General features: G+C 37.3%; 1 pseudogene; it reads right to left on the bottom strand.

The window, feature by feature from the left end:
• Positions 1-4,357: 4,357 nt before the first annotated feature.
• Positions 4,358-7,346, bottom strand: LOC127196668 (plasminogen activator inhibitor 1 RNA-binding protein-like; annotated as a pseudogene).
• Between the last annotated feature and the right edge of the window lie 15,753 nt (positions 7,347-23,099).

Here is a 23,099-nt window from a genome sequence, read left to right as displayed (position 1 = left end):
CAGATCCCACGCAGAGCCCCTTTCCTCACCTGGTCTTTGAAACCCATTTTCTTCCCACAAAGACATGTCTTAACTGAAAGGAATTAGAATAAATGTAATATTATAATTCTTTAAAAAAAATACTAAGGTAATAACACAAAGAAGGATACTTGCATAGATGCAGCAGCATCAGCTTTGTAGTTTATAATAGCCTGTAGTTTATAATAGCTTTCTAAAGTTGAGCAGTGCCTAAGGGGAGGGAAAATTTCTTTCAGAGACTTCAGTAAATGGTAATATGACATTACCTGTCTTCATGTCCCCATTTATTCTCATATGTTTAGCTGTAATTTTATTGGCTGAATGACCTGGAAAAAAATGAGAAAGTTGATTGCCAAATACACTGTGTTTGTTTGCGGGCATAGACGACCAGGTGATGTTAATTTAATTAAACTCACCTGAAGCATACACATGATCAGGGTATTTAATGTACTGGATTTTAATACTATTGTGTACTCCTGAGTCTCAATATTCTATCCAGTCTGACCTTATATTAATAAGTCACTGACATAGATTCCAACATGGATAGTAGATCACAGTTTCTGGCTTTAAGTTGGGAATGATTCCCAGGATAGAACATTTCTTTATGACTTGAATTTTCTATTCCATTTTCTACTTTTGTAGCCTGTGATATTAATTCTGGATGAAAGTTTGTATGTTAAAGAACCACTATAATAATGAAGGGGACTAAAAAGTAGATCATTAGAAATAAAATATTAAATTTACTGTGAGTAAAGTGTTATCAATTTCATGTGTGCTGTGCAATTATGTGGTTTCTTTAGTTACATTTTAAATTTTTGATAGAGTTCTGATAGTTCTCCTTAGCTAAGAAGATGGAATAACTAATTGCTTTGCATTGAATATCTTGGCTGAAGGGTGAAAACTGAATGTAGCCAGTAATTGCTTCAATTGTGAAAAGCAGCATCAAAGCCGTGATGTGTTTTACTGTAGTCTCTTGGGAAAGCTTGCATCTAATTTTTATGCTGATATGGCTCATAATACAGTCCTCTGACTCTTCTATTTTCTTTTGCAATTACAAGGTTTCTTATTCCATTGTGAATATTCCTCTGAACTAAGATTAGCTTAACTGAGCTTCTTTTGAAAACCTGCCTACCCATCAAGTATGTCAGACCTAATGCATTCAGTAGCCACAGAAAATCAATGAACTGCACACTTTCCTGCTTCCTGCCATGATCAATAGAGTTTGCATAATGGGTGGAAAATTTTTAATCGTGACAACTCAGAATCTTCTTTGCATAAATCCTTTCTGAATTACAAGCTCTTCATTTCCCACTTCCTGAATCTGTAGACACTATGTAGCATCTATACCAAAGCTATCTTCAGAAAAGTAAAGCAATTAGAATTTCACACTTCAAAGCTAACGACATAGGGTCCCAAAGGACTGTGTTCTGCCCAGCATTTCATGTTTTATATCTTCTCATTTAAAATCTACTAGTTGAAGACACTCTACAATAATAAGAAAATTTGTTTATATTTAATATCATTTAAATATACATATAGAGGAAAGCAGAGATTGTTATATTTTCTGCATTTTAATAACTATATATAAATATTCCAAGAAAAGTTCCAAGGACAAATTAGTTTATAATTCAATTTTAGTCTTTCTCCCTCTCTTTTTCACTAGTCATAAACAATGTCTGGGCATTTTATAGAGTAGTCACATGCTCATTTGCTGAGGCGTTTCATTGTGTCTGTTGTAGAGTGCTACTTTATAAATCCCTTCATTAAATGAAATATCGAAACATCTCAAAACAGAGATCCATTTCTTTCTCTTTGGCTTGGAGTTGCTAGCTTCCTGAGGTACTGAGCACATTGATGGTTGAGAATCATTGACTTTGACATAGTTCATGTTAATGAATATTGTTAACTAACAAAGGAAACATAAATGCATATATGGTTGAGATAAGCAATGAGGTCTTAAACACATATTTCTGAAAATATTTCAAGAGAACTAAAATTCCAATATTTAGTAGAGCAAAGGACCCATGCATTCCAACATTTAATACAATTAAACTTGCATTTATTAGTCTTTAAAATAAGATATACAAGAGTGATCTAAACTCCTCATATTTTATGAGTAACCATTTATATTCCTCTGTTGGTTCATAACATATATTTGAACAGAAGATATTTTCTAGGCCAACTTTTATTACAGTTAATATAGTTAATAAAACAACATAAATAAGAAATAGATAGCATATATAATTCATTGTTAGTGATATTTTAAATTTTATATTTACTATAATTTTAAATGGATTACTTTTATCTAATATCTGATCTTAATCAACACGGTATAGTATAAATATAAATATACTGTATACATGCCTTTGTGTTAGTTTATATTCATGGACTATATACAACTTTCCCAGCATGAAAGGTTGTGATATATTTATCAACATCTGAGTATTATCAACACTTTTATAATATACTATTTTAATAATAGAGAGTGAAAATTGACTGTTGAATATTTTTAATTTATTAACCACATTATAAATTTATTATCTATGTTCACAATAACAGTTTTGTTATGGAAAAATCTTAAAAATATATTTAAGTGTCTAGTTATACAATTAATTATCCTCTATTTAGTCAGAACAAATAATCTAAGATAGAATGCTTAATAGTAGTTACACTGTATATTTGGTTTGTAGCTTCATCCTGTTCTCAATATACAAAATATATTCTACCATGCAGAATATTTGTGAGATATTTGAGGTGTGTGGCTATTTTTTAATAAAGTCACTTTCTGAAATGTTATCTAAAATTGTTGGGGCCAGAGAGATGGCTCTATGGTTAAAAGATTGTTCACTTTTGTAGAAGTCCTGAGGTTAGAAATCAGCACCTAAATTGAATAGTTCACAGCCGCTTCTACCTCAAACTCCGGGGAATGAGAAAACATCTTTTAGACTCTATGGCATCTGCCCACATATATGAATACACACACACACACACACACACACACACACACACACACACACACACACAAGTTAAAAATGAAATCAAGCAGGATTATCTAGTTCCATTCACACAATCAAAACATTAAAACACCTTATTGTGACTTTTCACTCTGATGTTGAGGCAGTCACAGATGATAATATTAGGGTAGGTAATCATGTTGCTAGATTTTCTGTTTTGCATATGAAAAGTAGCATTACATTAACTCCTTCATTGGAATGAATCAAAGTTAGTTAAATATACCCTAACTGAGGTTCTCCTGTCTCAATGTTCCTTAGAGTCTCTTTTGTCACCACCTTTGAAGGAACTTTCCTGTGATTCCATCATCAAAGCTGTCATGCCAGACTGTAGGAGTACAAAGCCACAGTCAGCCCCTACTGACATCAGGCACTTGATGTAGCATTCCTAGATTATTTTAATGTAAAACAGCTTTGATATTGAATTTACTACAAACTGGAAGAGTTTAAGTAATTTCTTCTTATTAGCAAGAATTAAAATTAGCCCTCTTAATATCCCTCAAACTACATATTGGTCATTCAGACATTTGGTTATCTTCTAGGTTGTTCGTTTGTGTGTGTGTGTGTGTGTGTGTGTGTGTGTGTATGTATGTATGTATTTGTGTGTATGATTATGGAGACATAGAATTTGCTTTGGCCTTTCCTTCTACTGCATCTAATTTAATGGACACTCAATTCCCTTCTTGTTTTATGGCTGCAATAACCTGTAGGGACAGGAAGAATTGCCAGCACATTCAAATGTTAAGTATTAAAAGACCAGCTGTAAAAAAAAGACTCTATTTAGCTTTTAAGAAATTTTAGAAATTAAATTCCATAACTGCTATAAATTATTAAAAACAATAAAAGTAATTTCTTTAGTAACATTTGCAATTGTAAATAATAAATGGATGTCTTTTACTTTTCTTTATTTTTCCTTTAATCACTTTTCTTCTTTCCTCTTTACTCCCTCCCACTTCTATATTATTTCTTTATCCTTTCTTCCCTCTCCTCTTTCTTATTCCTTTAATTATTTTTGACATCCTCCAGTTCAAGGCTGAACTCCAGGTATTTATGAAGAACAATATATATGTATATACATTTTAAGTCTCAAATAAAATGTTTTACAGACATAATCTTTCCAGTTCTAACAAACTTCCAATATAATGAATGTAGAACAATTCTGGAAATTTGTCCTTGTTTTTATTTATTTTTTATTAAATATCTATTTAGATTTTAAGTATACATTTATATTATTACACATACATACAATAAACTACCGATAGCAAGAAGAGCAATGACACAATCAGGAAATTATAAGTGTTATATTCATAGTGTTTGGACTATTTCTATTTATTTATTTATTTTTAATTATTAGTTGTTTGGGATCCTTAAGCATGCAAAAGCTTTGAACAGGAGGGTCCACAAAGGAACCAGTGTTGTATTATGGCATCCAGTTAGGCCAGAGCTGGGAATGCCTTTGGGTCATCTACATCAGGAGCAGAAGCACTTGACTTGTGAGTCCTGCTGCCACGGTTAGGACGACCACCATGCCCATGCCCACATCCACCACGTCCTTCCCTGCCACCACCTCCTGGGTGACCTAGGTCTCTGAAATTGATGTCCAGTTGAGACGTTATATCATTTCCTAGTTCCGGAAATGATGGCCCATAACTGAATCTTCAGCACGAGCCTCTTCACTTTTTGATTTATGCAGAACAAATCCCTTTTTCCATTGTCGGTCAGCACCTTCCTTTGGTTTTCGGATATTAATTCTACCTTTGCTCGGTCTTTATTTTGAATAGCTTTCCACTCATCCAAAGTCATCTCTTTTGGACCCTCTTCTTAACCTCTTTAACTTCATTTTCCTTATTTTCAGTGTCTGCCACTCGGTGCTTTTCACCTTCAGGTGTTTCTGCGGTCACATTTGATTGATCCGAATCAGTTAATTCATCTTTGACAGTTCCCCAGTTGTGAGATCCACTACCTCCGCGTTTGTCCTCATGTTTCAGGCCAGATCTATCACTTCCACTATGTCTATCAAATTCACGTTTGCCACGAGAATCAAATCCATCACTTTGACCCGTTCCACATCCATGGCCTCCTCCAACCCCTTGCAAGACCACCTCGGCCTCAGATAGGCCGTTCAGTATTCGGTCTATCAACTGAAAATTCACCTCCTTCACCCTTTTCTTCAAGTGGCTTTTCAAATCTTCTTTCGCGAGGTGCTCGTCTTTCTGGTCTCCTATCAATTATTTTCCCATCACCGTGAAGTTGTTGATCAGGTCTTCTTCCAACTTGTCTTATTCCTTCCTTCTTACGCACCACCTCCTTTTTGTCGGCCACGCTGATGTTGGGTGACAGCAGGTTATTGTGGTCTTTCTGGGACTCTTCGTAACTGTTTGCCCACCGTGTGTTCGAGTTGGTCTGGGCCACGGCCTGAGCTGCCCTCTTGGCCCCGGGACCCCAACGCCGCTCCCGCCAGCTTCTTTTTTCTTGGTCTCTGCTGCCTTCAGTACCTCGAAAGGGTGCTTGTTGTCAAATAGCTGATCGAATCGGTTGGTCACCGGGCAGCTGAAGCCTTCCTGTACGTGCCCAGGTACGATGATGGCTCGGCGGACCGGCGCCGAGCCAGAAGTGCCTGCTTCCAGCTATTTCTGTTTAGCAACCTTGAAAAAAACATCTTTCCTATATTGGTATACCTAAAATTATTCATGTAAAAATATCATATCTCATCATTATGAACTTAAAACATCTATCCAGATCTAAAAACATCAAAACCAATAAACAACTAAGCTTAATATCAAAACTAAAGTATCTGGTCTTCACCCTCATCAGAGACTGGAGAAGAAACAAAATTGATTACCTGACTATACCGGGAGTACAGGTAGGTAGGTTTCCAAATGAGAAGATGACAGAGACAGTTTGCTACCTGAATAGTCATCCAAAACTCTTTATATTGTTAGAGCATTGTATTTGCAGACATATTTGTGAGGCAGAAACTATTGAGGACTTGCTTACCCTGTCTTGGCAGAGTTTGGCCATCTACTCTGCCTGCACCCAAGCTTGCCATTCTTTAGACAGAATTCTGTCTTTGGTAGAAACTAGCACATTTGCCCAGTGGTTTGTTTGCCACATTTGAAGCTATCTCCATAAGGAGGTTCTTTGATGCTCATCATCCTCTTTGAGAAAGGCTGGGTGTTGTCAGGAGGTAATTTGTCTCATTGTCAGGGAATCTTTAAAACAATAAAAACATTTTAAATGTCATACTCTATATGTCTCTGAGGTTTTTGAAGACCATATCTAACAATTTTACCTTTTCTTTCTATAGTATTATATATATATATATATATATATATATATATATATATATATATATATATATATATGATGTATATTCTTATGATAAAAATAGGCTAGTAATAGATATGACCATGATTTTATCAACCAACAATTAACTTGTATAACTTATTTATCTTAAGCAGCCTGTAATAGCACTTCCAAAGTATTGGAAGTTACCTTGTATTATAATTGATTTATATGGGCACAATACTTCATATTAGAGTAGAAATGTATCTAATGTGTTAAGAATAATCTTACGTTTTAATTCCATACCACTGTATCTAAACTTTAACTTATTTTGCACCTATATAAGATTATATACAAGTGATTTATAAAAACTTTGTGAGTGACAATCAAGGGATTAAGTTGAGAAGTAAAATTCACTAATCTACTTTTTGTTCTATCTTCCTTATATATTTCTATATTTCCCCTTCTTTCTTTTCAACCCCTTTTCCAAACCTAAGAGTTGAAGATAAAGGAAAAGAGAGACATTACTGAGTCCAATCTTGTTTTCTCTCTAAATAAGACCAATAATAACTTACAACCAATTCCGATTAAAAATTACCCTGTATATCCCAAGAAAGCAACCAAAAATCTATCCATCCCCTTCAGGGCAGTCCAGCTTCTCCTACAAGCGTGGGAGTTCCTGCCAGGCCGTGGGGACTGTCCTGGAAGGGTTTTATCAGCCTTATTTTGAAGGCTTGGTCTACTGAGGCCAGCTGCCTGGCTCCAGTCAGACCTGCCCAGACCATGGATGCTGTTTCTGGGCTGTCTGGCTCAGGTTGGACCGCCCATATTGCACACGCTGTTTCTTATTACCCTGGGCTTTGGCACAGCCTCTGGGGCTTCCTGTGGATTGGGGTGGGGAGGGTGGGGGTTTCCAAGGACAGATTCACCTGGTTCCCTGAGACTTTCCCAGGCTAGGGCTCTTGTGTTCCACTGTTGCACACACTGCGCCTGGGCTGTAGAAGCTGGCTGTAGTCCACAGATGGGTTCCATTCCAAAGTCTGGAGAGTGCTTTCAGGTCCTCCATGGACTATTGTTTGGCCCGAGGCCAAGCCTGCATGTGGTCTGAACTGTACTGGACCACATTCACCGAGCATTCTCTAGTTCTTCCAGTCTGTGGTTCCCAATCTGTTCCCTGGTCTCCATATAGTAAGTCAGATACAGTGAGTGATAGGCACTGCCATCTTGGAACTCCCTGGGTGTTGTCTTATTCTGATGAGGAGCAACGACTAAAGCACTTGGTGCTGGACATGAAGAAGGGAGGATGTGAGTGTCCAGCATGCTGGGAGGAATGAATCCTGTTGGGTGTGATCCAATGATAGTGTCTGGTTCTTTTGTTCTAAAAGCATATAATTTATCAGAAGCATTATACTGTCCTTAAACTATAAATGTATAAGGTGTGCATGATGCACAGAACAATTAAGGTTGGTTTTCAGCGCTTTGTAGGAGCAGAAAAAAGAGACATCCATAAATCTTCATTCACACCATATGAAGAATGGCATATAATAATAATTCATAGCGATTCTATAGCCAAAAGAAACATGGTCTATGCTTAAACATTTATGTCTCAGCCAGTCTCATAGCTATTCTCATATAGTGGGATTAGCAATATAAGTTACCTGCTTGTTCTGCAGTTTAAATTTTTCACATCCTGATTTTATCCCCCTCTTTCCTCCCTTCCCAGTGCCCCTTCCTCCCTCAACCCCTCTCTATTCCTCCCCTAGTCCTCAGAAAAGGGAGCCCTCCTCCCCTAACATCTGACCTCAGCCTACTAAGTCTCATTTGTACCACCTGTAACCTCTTCCTTTGTGGCATAGCAAGGCTGCCCTATCAGGGGGGAGTGATCAAAGTTCAGTGGCCAGAGTACATGTATGTAGTCCCTACTTTCCACACTGTGGGACCCAGAAGGAGGCTGTGCTACTACATCTGAGCAGAGAGTATAGGTCCACATCACATGATTCTTGGTTGATGTATCAGTCTCTGAATTGTAGTATAGTCAGCCTGTATTATGTGGCTAATATTTGCTTTTGAGTAAGTATATATTATGCGTGTCTTTGTGTATCTTGATTACTGCAGACAGGATGATCTTTTCTTTTTTTTTTTTTTTATTAATTTATTCTTGTTACATCTCAATGTTTATCCCATCCCTTGTATCGTCCCATTCCCCCCCCCATTTTCCCATTATTCCCCTCCCCTATGACTGTTCCTGAGGGGGATCACCTCCCCCTATATATTCTCATAGGGTATCAAGTCTCTTCTTGGCTACCTGCTGTCCTTCCTCTGAGTGCCACCAGGTCTCCCCCTCCAGGGGACATGGTCAAATGTGAGGCACCATAGTACGTGAGAAAGTCATACCCCACTCTCCACTCAACTGTGGAGAATATTCTGACAATTCCCGAAATTTGTGGATAAATGGATTGAGCTAGAAATGATCATAATGAGTGAGTTAACCCAGAAGCAGAAAGAATCAAATGGTATATACTCACTTATATCTGTATACTAGCCCAAGGGGCATGTCCCACGAAAGCCTTCACTTACCAGGAAACTGGGACAGAGGGGAGGACATCCTATTGGGACTCTAAATGAGAGACGCATGGGAGAATAGCAAAATAAAAGGATACAGAGGGTCCTAGAAACCTACAAGTAGAACAATATGATAGGCAGATTTGGGCCCAGGGGTCCCGCTCAAACTAAGGCACCAGCCAAGGACAATACAGGAGGTAAACTTTAAACCCCTACCCAGATCTAGCCAATGGTCAGGATGATCTTTTCTAGTTCCATAAATTTGCCTGCAAATTTCAAGATTTCTTGTTTCTAATAGCGGAATAGCATTCCATTGTGTAAATGTGCTATAGCTTCTTTATCCATTCTTCAGTTGAGGGACACCTTGTTTGTTTCCAGATTCTGGCAATTACAAAGAAAGCTGCTATAAATGTAGTTGAGAAAATGTCCCTACTGTATGGTGGAGCATTTTCGAGTATATTCCCAGGAACGGCTGGGCTGGGTCTTGAAGTAGAATTATTCCCAATTTCCTGAGAAAGCACCAAATTGATTTCCAAAGTGGTTCTACAAGTCTCTATTCCTACCTCCAATGGAGGATAGTTTGTCTTTCTCCACATCCTTACCAGCACATGCTGTCATCTGAGTTTTTGATCTTAGCAATTTGTATAGGTGTAAGATGGAATATCAGAATTATTTTGAGTTGCATTTCCCTGATAACTAGGGATGTTGAACATTTCTTTAAATGTTTCTCAGCCATTCAGTATTCCTCTGTTGATAATTCTTTGTTTAGTTATGTACTCCATTTTTCAATTGGATTATTTGGTTTGGTGATGTTTTATTTCTTCAATTCTTTATATATTTTGGATATTAGCCCTTTGTCAGATGTAGGGTGAGTGAAGGTCTTTCCCCAGCCTGTAGGCTATTGTTTTGTTCTGTTGACAGTGTCCTTTGTTTTACAGAAGCTTTTCAGTTTTATAAGGTACCATTTAATAAAGGTTGATCTTAGGTCCTGAGCTAATGTTATGTTTTTCAGGAAGTTGTCTCCTGTGCCAAAGAGCACAAGGCTTTTCCCCAATTTTTTTCTAACATATTTAGTGTGTCTGGTTTTATGATGAGGTTTTAATACATTTGATTTTAGTTTTGTGCACAATGATAGATATGAATCTATTTCCAGTTTTCTACATGTAGCCATCCAGTTAGACCAGCATTATTTGTTGAATATGCTATTATTTCTTATTGTATGGATTTGGCTTCTTAGCCCAAAATCAAGTGTCCATAGGTATGTGGACTTATTTCTGGGATTTTTACCCAATTCTTTGACCAACCAGCCTATTTATGTGCCAGTACCATGCTTATTTTATTATTGTTACAACTTGAGATCAGGTATGGATATTCCTCTGGAGGATCTTTTATTGTACAGGACTATTTTAGATATTCTGTGCTTTTTTCTTCATATGAAGTTGAGAATTTATATTTCAAGGTTGGTAAAGAATTGTGTGGGTATTTTGATGGGAATTACTTTGAATCTGTAGATTGCTTTTGGTAAGGTGACCATTTTTACTATGCTGATTCTCCCAATCCATGAGCATGGAAGATCTTCCCATCTTCTGAAATCTTCTTCAAATTCTTCCTTCAGAGATTTGAAGTTTTTTCATACAAATCTTTCAATTTTTTGGTTAAAGTTGTACCAAGATATTATGTATCATTTGCAGCTATTGTGAAGGGTCTACTTTCCCTAACTTCTTTTTCAGCCTCTTTGTCCTTTGTGTAAAGGAGGGCTATTGATTTTTTTCAGTTCATTTTGTACCTAATCATTTTGCTGAAGGTGTTTATCAAATGTAGAAGTTCCTTGATATAATTTTTGGAGTCACTAAAGTATATTATCATATCATCTGCAAATAGTGATAGTTTGACTTCTTCCATTCTTATTTGTATACCCTTTATGTCCTTTGGTTGTCTTCTTTTTCTAGCTAGGACTTTAAGTACTGTATTTAAGAGCTATGGAGAGATGAACAGCCGTGTCTTGTCACTGGTTTCAGTGGAGTTGATTTGAGTTTCTTTCCATTTAATTTGACACTGGGTATATGCTTGTTGTACATTGTTTTTATTATGTTGATGTATGTGGCTTGTATCCCTGCTCTCTCTAGGACTTTAAACATGAAAGGGTACTGGATTTTTTCACATGCTTTTTCAGCATCTAAGGAGATAGTCACATGGTTGTTTTCTTTCAGTTTGTTTATACAACAAATTATATTGATGGATTTCCATATATTGGACCACCCTTGCATGCCTGGGATAAAGCCTACTTGGTCATGGTGAAAGATAGTTTTGAGAGCCAGATCTCACTCTCCACTCACCGGTGGAGAATATCCTGTTCATCGGCTAGGTCTTGCTAGGGCTTCGAAGTTTACTGCCTATTTTCTCTTTGGCTAGTGCCTTAGTTTGAAGAGGACCCCAGGATCCAGATCCACCTGTCGTAAATTTCTTCTTGTAGGTTTCCAGGACCCTGTTGATCCTACTATTTCCCCATTCTTCCATGCTACTCTCACCTAAAGTCTCAATAGAATGTCCTCTCCTCTGACCCACTTTCCTGGTAAGTAAACTTTTTCATGGGACATATCCCTTGGACTAGTGTCTTGATATAAGTGAGTGTATACCACTTGTCTCTTTTTGCTTCTGGGTGAACTCACTCATTATGATAATTTCTAGATCAATCCATTTGTCCACGAATTTCAGGAGTTCCTTGCTTTTAATAGCTGAGTAGTATTCCATAGTATAAATGTACCACAGTTTCTTAGTCCATTCTTCTACTGTGGGACACTTAGGCTGTTTCCATGTTCTGGTTATTATGCATAAAGCCGCTATGAACATGGTTGAGCATATGTTCCTGTTGTGTGGTAGGGCATTTTCTGGGTATATTCCAAAAAGTGGCTCTCACATGAACCCTGGTGCCCCTTTTCTAACCCCCTGGATTGGGAGGCCTGGCGGCACTCAGAGGAAGGATAGCAAGTTACCAAGAAAAGACTCGATACTCTAAGAGCATATATAGAGGGAGGAGGTCTCCCTCAATCACAGAGATAGGGGAGGGGAGAAGGGGGGAAGTGGGAGGGAAGGAAGAATAGGAGGAAACAAGGGAAGGGCTAACAATCGAGATGTAATATGAACAAATTAATAAATTAAAAAAATAAGAAATATAAAAAAGAAAGTTTTGATGTGTTCTTGAATTCTGCTTGTGAGTAGTTTACTGAGTATTTCCACATAAATGTTCATGAGAGAAATTGGTCTGAAATTCTCTTTCTTTGTTGAGTCTTTTTGTGGTTTAGGTATCAAGGTGACTGTGGTCTCATAGTGAGGTTGGTAATGTTCCTTTTGATTTTATTTTGTGGAATAGTTAGAAGAGAATTTGATTAGCTCTTCTCTGAATGTCTGGTGGTAGTCTGTGCTTAATCCATCTGATCCTTTGCTTTTGTTGTTTTTTGTGGTGTTGGGAGATTTTTGATGACAAGCTCTATTTTCTTGAGTGTGATAGGACTGTTCAATTTGTTTACCTGATCTTTGTTCAGTTTTGGTAGTTGGTACCTATCAAGAAAATTGTCTATTTCATTAGGTTTTTCAAATTTTGTAGCATATAGGCTTTTGAAATAAGAACTGATGATTCCTTTGATTTCTTCAGTGTCTGTCATTGTCTCCCTTTTTATTTCTGATTTTTTATTTGAATACTCTCTCTCTCTCCCTCCCCCCGCCCCTGCCTTTTAGTTAGTTTGGCTAAACATTTGTCAATCTTGTTGATTTTATCCAAGAACCAGATCTTGATTTTCTTAATTCTTTGAATTGTTCTCTTTGTTTCCAATATATTGATTTCAACCATGATTTTTTTTATGATTTCCAGCCTTCTCCTCCTCTTGGCTGTGTCTGCTTCTTTTTGTTATAGAATTTTCTGGTGTGCTGTTAAGTTGCTAATTTGGGATCTCTCCTTATAAATGCAATAAGTGCTATGAACTTTCTTCTTAGAACTGCTTTCATTGTGTCCCATACATTGTGTATGTTGTGCCTTCCATTTCATTGAATTCTAGAAAAAATTAAATTTCTATTTTTATTGCATCCCTTACTCAAGTATCATTGAGTGAGGAGCTGTTCAGTTTCCATGAGTTTGTAGGCTTTTGATTGTTTATTTTTCTGTTGAGTTCCAGCATTAATCCATGGTGGTTTGATAAGATGCAAGGAATTATGTCTATATACTTGTATATGTTGAGGTTTGCTATGTGACCAACTATATGGTCAATTTTGTAAAGGTCCTGTGAGAAGCAGAAAAGATGTATTCTTTAGTCTTTGGGTGAAATGTTCTGTGGATATCAGGTATGTTCATTTGTTTTATGGTGTCTATTTGCTTCCTTGTTTCTCCATTTAGTTCCTGGCTTCATAATCTGTCTATTGGAGAGAGAGGGGTGTTGAAGTCTTCCATTATTAATATGTCAGCTTCAATTTGTGATTTAAGCTGTAGTAACATTTCTTTTATGAATGTGGGTGCTCCTTCAATTGGGGCATAGATGTTCACAAATAAGACATCATCTTGGCGTACTTTTCCTGTGATGAGGATGAAGTGATGTTCTCCATCTCTTTTGAGTGTTTGGTTTGAAAGTCTATTTTATTACTAGAATGGTTACTCCAGCTTGCTTCATGGGTCTATTTGCTTGGAATACAGTTTTCAAACCCTTTACTCTGAGATAATGTCTCTCGTTATTGTTGAGGTGTGCTTCTTGTATGGCACATTATGATTGTTCCTGTTTTCCCATTCATTCTGTCAGCCTTTTTCTTTTTACCTGGAAATTGAGGCCATTGCTGTTAAGAGATATTAATGACCAGTGGTTGTTAGTTCCTTTTATTTTGATGTAGTTGATGGTAGAGTGTATGTGTGTTTCTGTTTTTAGGATTTATGGGTGTGGAGCTATTTATTTCCTGTGTTTTCCTGGGTGTAGTTAGCCTGTTTGAGTTGCAGTTTTTTCCTAGTACCTTCTATAGGGCTGGGTTTATGATTAGATACTGATTAAACTTGGTTTTATCATGGAATATGTTATTTTCTCCATCTCTGGTGATGGAAAGGTTTGCTGGGTATAGTAGTCTGGGTTAGCATCTATGGTCTCTTAATGTTTCCATGACTTCTATCCAGGTCCTTCTAGCTTTCATAGTCTCTGCTGAGAAGTCAGGTGTAATTCTGATGTGTTTGCCTTTATATGTGGCTTGACCTTTTTCTCTCACAACTTTTAATATTTTTTCTTTGTTCTGTACATTTAGTGTTTTGATTATTATGTGACAGGAGGATTTTCTTTTCTGGTAGAATCTATTTGGAATTCTATAGGCTTCTTGAATGTTTATGGGCATTTTGTACATTAGGTTGGGGAAGTTTTCTTCTATGATTTTGTTGAAAATATTTTCTAGGCCTCAGAGCTTGGAGCCTTCTTCTCTTCCCTACTATTCTTAGGTTTGGCCTTTTTCCAGTGTCCCAGATTTCTTGAGTGCTTTGTGTCAGGAACTTTTTAGTTTTAACATTTTCTTTGATTGATGTAACAATAACTTCAATCGTATCTTCCTTACTTGAGTGTCTCTCTTCCATCTCTTGTATTTGGTTGTTGTGGTTTGTGTCCATCATCCCTGTTCACTTCCCTGTATCCAACTCTAAGATTGCCTCAGGTTGTGTTTTGTTTTTTACTTCTAATTCTCTCTTCATTTCTTGAATTCTCTTAATCATTTATTTCTCCCATTTGTTGAATTTTCCCATATTTCTTTATTGTATTTATTAAATTCCTTCATCTCTTTGGATGTATTTTCCTGTAATTCTTTACGGGATTTACTCAATTCCTTTATCAGTTTGAATGTATTTTCTTGTGTGTCTTTCAGTGATTTATCTTTCTCTTTCAAGGATTCTATCATTTTCATCACTGCAAATTTAAAGTCTTCTTCTTGCACTTCATGGGTCTTCATAGCTCGAGGACTTAATTTGTGAGGATCACTGATTTCCAGAGGTGTTATATGTCCCTGAGTTTTGTTCCTAGTCTTCTTGCACTGTCCTTTACGTATCTGGTTGTATCTGGCATTAGCAGGCCTACAGGTTCCTCCACTTATGTAGCTCTCTATGTGCAACATTGTTTAGGCAGGTTGGGAGCAAATAAGGAGAGTTCCAAGCCAAAGGTTGTTTGCTAAGCCTAACCTGTGGCCTCCTCAGGATGTTGCACAGTGGGTGTTATAACCTGCTCAGTTGGGTTTTCTGTTGTATCCCAGTTGGATCCAGCAGGAGACGATTGTGATGATAAATTTCCTAGCCCAAAGCTGCTCAAGAGCCCTGAAGTCTTTTTGAGCCAGTAGGTCTCTGCCTATTGGCTCTGAGTTCCAGATGGACTATGCCAGAAAGCAGATGTAAGAGATTTAAACTTGAATCTGTTCGAGTGCCCCATAGGACTTTTTGAGGTAGCAGCAAATGTGAGTCTTGGTCTGGCCAGACTCAGCTCTGTCTATTTGTTCTGTATTCCAGAAGGGACAGGACGGTAGACAACTTGGGAGCTGAGTTGAACCAGAGCCCAAAGCTAAGGAGGTGTTCTATGGATCTTTTTTGTGATTATAGGGCTCTGCTTATCTACTTTGTGCTCCAGTTGGCCTAGGCTGGTAAGCCTTTTTCCAGCAGAGATAGACTATAGCCCAAAGCTGTTCACAGAATGGCAACCAATGTGAGGTGTGGCTGCACAGGTCACTGCTCTAGTGTCTTCTCTGTGACCTAGATGAATCAGGTCAATAAGCTGCAAGTGAGGAGGGCAAGGTCAGAGCCAGAACCTGCTATCAGGATGATAGCTAATGTGGATTGTGGCACAAGCAGGTCTGTGTTCAGCCTGTCTTCTTTGTGTGTTAGCTGTGTCAGAGTAGTATGCTTCAGGCAAGTGAGATGGGACAGACCTAGGCACAAAGTTGCTCAAAGCTTGGCAGCTAATGCCCATTGTGGCCAGTGTCTGGATTCAGCTTTGCCTCTGTGCTCTCTGTCAGAGATGGGATCAGCTGGTAAGTAGCTGGGCGACTGAGAGACATCAGAAACCAAAGGTGCTTTGGTGCCTCACACTCTTTCTCTGGAGGCAGCTAATGTGGATTGTGTCCTGTGCCAAGACTCAGCTCTGCCTCTCCCCTCTCTATCCCAGATCCAGCAAGAAGTAGACAGGTGGTAAGAGCCCAAAGCAGCAGATAAACCACAGTACTTCTCTAGATGGCAGCTAATATGAGGTGATCCTGAAGGTTTTCAGGGGGTTAGCTGGGTGTTCAGAGGTCAGACCCACCCATGCTTCATACAATGTAGAACCCTCTCATCTGGGTATCAACAGCACTTGTGTTTTAAAGATCTTTTAGGTCTTTAGGTTGCTGTGCAGCCCTGGTTGTCCTGCTAATCGGAAGCAGTGTGTGATCAGCACTACAATCTTGAATCTCCTTTTAAATCTGTTCTCATCTTTAATTCTCCTTTGAAAATATATCACAAGTTTTTAGTACTAACCCTTATCACATTCCTTACTTCCTGGATGTCTGAATATCATTACTTATAATTAGCAAAACTGTGTTCTATTGCTGTGATGAGACACCATGACACATGAAAGGGCAACTCTATAAAAGAAAACATTTAATAGGGGCCTGTTTACAGTGTCAGAGGCTTAATCTATTTTCATCATGGTGGAAAACAGGGTGACACAGAGACAGACACGGTGCTCGAGAAGATGCTACAAGTTCTGCTTCCTGCTCAGCTGCCCTCAAAGCCTACTCCTAAGGGCACAAGTCCTTTAACAAACACACACCCCCTAAACCTTTCAATTAACAACACTCTCAGTGGACAGTGTACTAAAATGTATGTTCTTATGGGACCCATTCTTATCCAACCCCCCATAGTAAGTAACCAACATGATGGCATGGTTGCAGACATGGTACTGGAGAAATCACTGAGAGTTCTACATCCTGATTCCTTAGCCCCAAAATGGACTCCCATGTATACACCTCCTCTAACAAGGAATAATACTTCAATGTCTCCAAATCCTTTTTTTTTAAATTTATTTATTTATTTATATTATTAATTCATTCTTGTTACATCTCAATGTTTATCCCATCCCTTGTATCCTCCCATTCCTCCCCCCCCCCTTTTTCCCATTATTCCTCTCCCCTATGACTGTTCCTGAGGGGGATTATGTCCCCCTGTATATTCTCATAGGGTATCAAGTCTCTTCTTGGCTACTTGCTGTCCTTCCTCTGAGTGCCTTTTAAATAGTGACCAAGCACTAAAATATATAAACTTTTTCATAGTCAAACCACCATAATAAGTAAATTACATGCAATAATTATTTCACGCTGAAATTTGGAATATATATAGTAAAGATTATCATGCCCTAAAAATACTCAACTCTTAAAATGATAGATATTTGTTTCTATCCTCCACCAATGACTGTTCTTTTACTGATACTTTCACTTTCATGAATTGATATTGTTTTTGAGAATTTTATATGAGTACTGTATTTACATCATGTCCATCCCCTTTTCCACTTCAATTCCTTCTATGTCCCTTCCACTGCCTCTTAATTTCATTGTATGTATACATATATGTTTATGTGTATGTGTGTATGTATGTATGTATGTATGTATGTATGTATGTATGTTTGTATGTATGTTTGTATGTATGTTTGTATGTATGTATAGAGTAAATAAAAGAGCTTGTTAAGTAAGTTTACTGTAGGGCCTGCTTTTAGATCTCAGTGTTTAGATTCATTAAAATGCTTGCCTTTGATGAATGCTGATTATCTTGCTGTTTGCAGTGAGTGATTTCACTGATGCCTGCACTGTTGTAACCACACAAGAACATCTTCTGATTTTCTTTCTTTGATACATTATTGAGACAGAAGCTGAATATCTGATGGCTGCTGTAGGTGCAAGTAGCACAATAAGCAAAGCTCTATGGAATATTGTTAGGGTGTGGAGTGTGCAGTTGAAGCTTATCTTTGCTGACAGGCAGGTGTGCTCCCCATGTTATAACAACTGGAATTTTGTTAAATAAATAACACATCCATTTTCTCAGGCAACTTTAGATCTTTCTTTAATGCTTGGTTATTTTCAGAGAATGTCCAGTCCACAGTGGTTTGACAGAAAAGGATAGAAGACTCTTGTTGGGAATAAAAATGACCATAATGGCTCACAAGTAACATCTATGTTCTATATCTCATAGAGTTGAGGTTAGTGTGAAGAGCTCTAAACTTGAGTAACTAAATCATCATATCAGTAAATAAATTCATAAATTGATAGATAGGGTGGATCAATAGATGAGAGAGAGGGGGATAGATGGATAGATAGTGGTGCACATGGTTAATCCTCTTTCTAATATCATTGTTAAATGATATTTTTATAGCTGTCAAATGTCTGATAAAATGTGTAGGACAGCATAGAATAAACTCATAGGCTATGCATACTTATCACCAAAACATGCATGGAATCACTTAACCTATTTTCATTGTTCATAGTGGCACAGATGTACTCTGACTCAAGGATAACAGACAAAGACCTGTCTCTGAAGAGAACAGTCAATGAAATTGAGGATAGTTAAAACCTGACATCAAATTACAAGCAAGACCACAGTTATATGTTTTTTACAGCTTTTTAAAATTTATTCTTCTCTCATATAATAAATCCCATGCAGAGACACTCTCCTTCCCCTCTCCCTATGCCTGCTCACCACCCATCCATAAGATCCACTGTTCTTCTCTTTATCTTTCGATAGGTGGTATCAATAGACCATGGCACAACATGATGCAATAGGACTAGGCATAATTCTGTATATCAAGGTATGACAAGATAACACAGTAGGAGAAAAGGGTCCCACGAGCAGAGAAAAATGTTAGAGACAACACCAATCCTATCATTAGGAGTCCTACAAAATCCCCAAGCTAAACAATCACAGTGTGTATGCAGAGGTCCATGATTGTCACTTCAGTCTCTGTGAGCCCCTAACAGCTTGCTTAGTTATTCCATGAACTATGCTTTCCTGGTTTCCTCACCCCTCTGTCTTCTAAAATCCTCATCACTCACCATCTTCAGAGTTTCCCATGAAGAGTTGCCTTGTTCATCATGTCTGTGCATATTAAAGGAAATCTGTAAAGAATATTAAGTTATTGGAAAAATTTCCTTTTGTACGGACATAGTAGATGTCATAGACATTCTTATTATTTATTTTAAATTTATATCTATGTGCTGGTAGCTTACAAGATGACAGATATTATTCCATGACAGGATATCAGTATCCTTGAATGTTTCTTTCCTTATCTATCTATTTTCTTTACTAACTTACCCTGTCTGATATTAACCAGTTTCAGGGACTTTTGTGACTCCTGTATTTTATATTCTCTGCCTTCTATAATGTGTCCTGTGTCATTCTTCTCAAGGCATATTCAACATGTGTTATTGCTTTTCCTTTTTTACACTGTGAAACTTACTACTTGTGGCACAATTCCTGTGAGATGGAACATTGTAACCAGAAATTAGATACAGATAAAGATCCATTTCTATGTGACTTTTCTTGACCTGCCCATTGTAATAGTCATGTGTTCCCATTAGATGATTGTGTTAAAATAAGTTTTTAAAAGCAATTTGATTATACTTACAGTATGAGGTAATATATTCAGAAAATATAAACTACAGGAATGTGAAGTACTGAAAAAAATTAAATTATACTTCATTTAGATTACATACCAATTGTTATCCCCTCACTTGTATCTTCCTGTTCCCACTGTCCCTCCCTCCTGCTCTTTTCCTTTCCACTAGACCTCTTACACAAGGGGACCTCCTCCCTCACCATATGACCATAACCTATCAGGTCTCATCTGGATAGCCTGTTTACCCTTCCTCTGTATGCCACTGGGCCTCCCACTAAGGGAAAATGATGAAATTGGTGGCACCATGGTTCATATCAGGGGCAGTCCCTGTTCTCCCCAAAACCATGGAGAATGAGCTGTCCATTGTCTAGATCTGAATGGGGAATCTAGGTTTATTGAATGACTTGTCCTTGGTTGATACAACAGTTTGGTCAAGACCCCTGAGTCCAGATCTGCCAGCATTCATGGTCTCCTTGTGTGGCCTCCAAACCCTCTGGATCCTTCCATCTCTCCATTATTCCACACAACTCTTACCTGAAGTCCAGCAGTGGGTCCCAGTATCTGTCACGAAATGGCACTGAATGGAGACTCTCAGAGAACATTTATGTTGGGCTAATATCAATTTTTTTGATACAGTGTTTCTCTGTGTAGCCTTGACTGTCCTGGACTCACATTTTACACCAGGCTGGCTTCGAACTCCCAGTGATTCATCTGCCTCTGCCTTCTGAGTGCTGGGATTAAAGACTTGTGCCACCACTGCTCAGCCTAATATCAACTTATTAGGGAATATATACCATGAGTGTTTTTCTGGGTCTGAGTTGCATTACTCAGGATGATCATTTATAGTTCTGCCCTTTTGCCTTCAAATTTCAAGATTTTCATGTTTTAAATAGCTGAGTAGTATTCCATTTTGTAAGTATACTACAATTCTTTATCCATTCTACAGTTTAGAGACATCTAGGCTGTCTCCAGATTCTGGCTATTATGAATAAGGCGTCTATGAAGATAGATGAACAAATGTCCCGGTTGTGTGGTGGAACATCTTTCAAGTATATGCCTAGGAGTGGTATAAATTTGCCTTGAGTTAGCACTATTCTCAATTTTCTGAGAAAAGGCCAGATTGATTTCCAAAGTAGTTATACAATTTTGCACTCCTACCAGCAATGAGAGAGTGTTCCCCTTTCTCCATATAGTCACCAAAATGCCCTTTCACTTGAGTTTTTCATCTTAGACATTCTGATAAGTATAGAATGGAATCTCAGAGTAGTTTTGATTTGCATTTCCGTGATGTCTAAGGACATTGAATATTTCTTTAAGTGTTTCCCAGACATCCAATATTCTTCTGTTGAAAAAATTTCAAATTTTGGTCAATATGTAACAGAACCTTTAATTTGTTAAATAAATACCAGCAAATTAAGGACATGGAAACAATATATAGCATATAAATAAATAAAAAGAAATCTATCATTTCATAACATAAAAGGTGTTATGCAAGCGACTGGTAGAAAAACATCATCAATAGTATTACGCACCACTGGATCCTGTGAACTACGATACTAACTTTCAGGCAAATTATGGAGTTAAAAAATAACACTTGATATTGGATTTGAGACTTCATCCACAATATGGAATTCATGCATAGTACTATAAACCCAATTAAATACACGTGTTCAACGTATTGTTATTTGCAGATGATATATAGAAATGCCTTAAATGTTCCATCAGATAACTCCTGCTGCTGAAAAACACTTTTTTGTTTTTTGTTTATTTTACTTTGTCTTTCTTTTTTACATATACATTTATATTGTTACACATATATACAATAAACTAAGTGAGGAAAACCAGGAAACCATCAGGAATGATATAAATGTTACATTTATAGTGTTTTGACTATTTGTATTTGATAGCCTCGAAGAAAACATCTTTCCTACTGTGGTGTATCTAAATTTCTGAATGTAAATCAATATGTTTCATATCTCTTTGTTGTCAAGTTAACACATGTACATTGAGCTAAAAACATCTTAATCCCTAAAGAGTTGTATAAGGTCTTTAAAAACCTGAAAAACAATCTAGTTGGATACAAGATTTAAAAAAATAAGCCAGTAGTCATCTGCTAAGCAAATGACAAAGTGAGAAAACAAAACAAAAAACAAAAAATAAGACAAAACAAAACCCAGCAAATACTTCATAACACTTTAAAATGGTTTAATATTGGGATTACTTTAACAAAGCCAGTGAAAGTTTTGCAGGCTAAAAATTTTCAAAATTTTGAAGAAAGAAATGGAAGTAAATATCTGAGGATGGAAAGATCTCCCATGCCAATGGATTTTGAGGATAAATATAGTAAAAATAGCCACGCTTCATAAAGCAATCAAATGCATTAATTGCAATCCTCATAAAAATTCCACCAAAATCTTTTTAGAACTTAAAAGACAATTCTCAACTTAATATGGAGAAAACCAGAAAGTACATGATAGTTAAAACAGTGCTGTAAAGTAGAATTGGAGGCACTATCATAACCAGCTATTTCAAGTTGCACTACAGAACTACACAGATAAAAGCCAAAGAGTAATTAAATAAAAACCAACATGTTGGTCAATGGAATGAATTTGAAGACCCAGTCATAAGCCAAAACAGATCGACACTTGATTTTTTGATTAAAAAAAAAAAAAGAGCCAAAAAGCATCTTCAATAAATGGTGCTAGACTAACTTACGTCTGAATATAGAAGAATTAAAATACTTCTATATATCTTTTTCCTACACAAAACTCAAGCATAGGTGGATCTAAGACCTCAAAATAAAAACAGACAATCTGAATATCATAAAAAAGGAAATATGGAACAACCTTGAACTCATTGGTACAGGGGACAAATTTCTAAACAAAACTTCTATAGCACAGGAATTAAGATCAAAGATTGGTAAATGACACTAATGAAACTTGAAAATGTCTATATAGCAAAGAATACTATCAATCTGACATAAGACAGCTTAGAAAATGGTAAAAGATTTTTAACAGTTATACATCTAATAGAGTTCTACTATGCCAAATATATAATGAATTCAAGAAGCTCTCCTGAATGAGGTTACTCAGACCCAGGAAAGCATGAATGATATACACTCACTTATAAATGGATAGAAGCTGCATAACACAGGATAATTATACTACAATACACAGACCTTTTGAAGCTAAGTAGCTATGTAGCAAGGACACCTTAGGGAAGATGCTTAATTCTCATTCAGAAGGGAAAATAGAGAGATTCCATAAGTGGTTGAAGAGAAGGAAGATGAGAGGAGCCTACAATAGAGGTCCTCTGCAAGACTCCACCCAGCAGGGGATCAAAGAAGATGTTGAAACTCACAGCCAAACATTGGGTAGAGCACAGGGAGTCTTATGGAAGATTTAGGGGACAGGAGGACCTGGAAGGGACAGGAAATTCACAAGAAAACCAATGGAGCGAACAAATCTGGCCGAAGGGGTGGGGTTGGAGGTGCTGCAGAGACTGATACTTCAACCACAGACCATGCATGGTGAGGACATAGACCCCTGCTCTGATGTAGAAGATAGGGAGAAAAGTCTCCTTGTGCGTCCAA

This window comes from Acomys russatus, chromosome 12 (assembly GCF_903995435.1).
Source record: "Acomys russatus chromosome 12, mAcoRus1.1, whole genome shotgun sequence".
Classification (NCBI taxonomy): Eukaryota; Metazoa; Chordata; class Mammalia; order Rodentia; family Muridae; genus Acomys; species Acomys russatus.
Note: the sequence above shows the minus strand (reverse complement) of the source record. Positions and strands in the feature narration are given on the sequence as shown.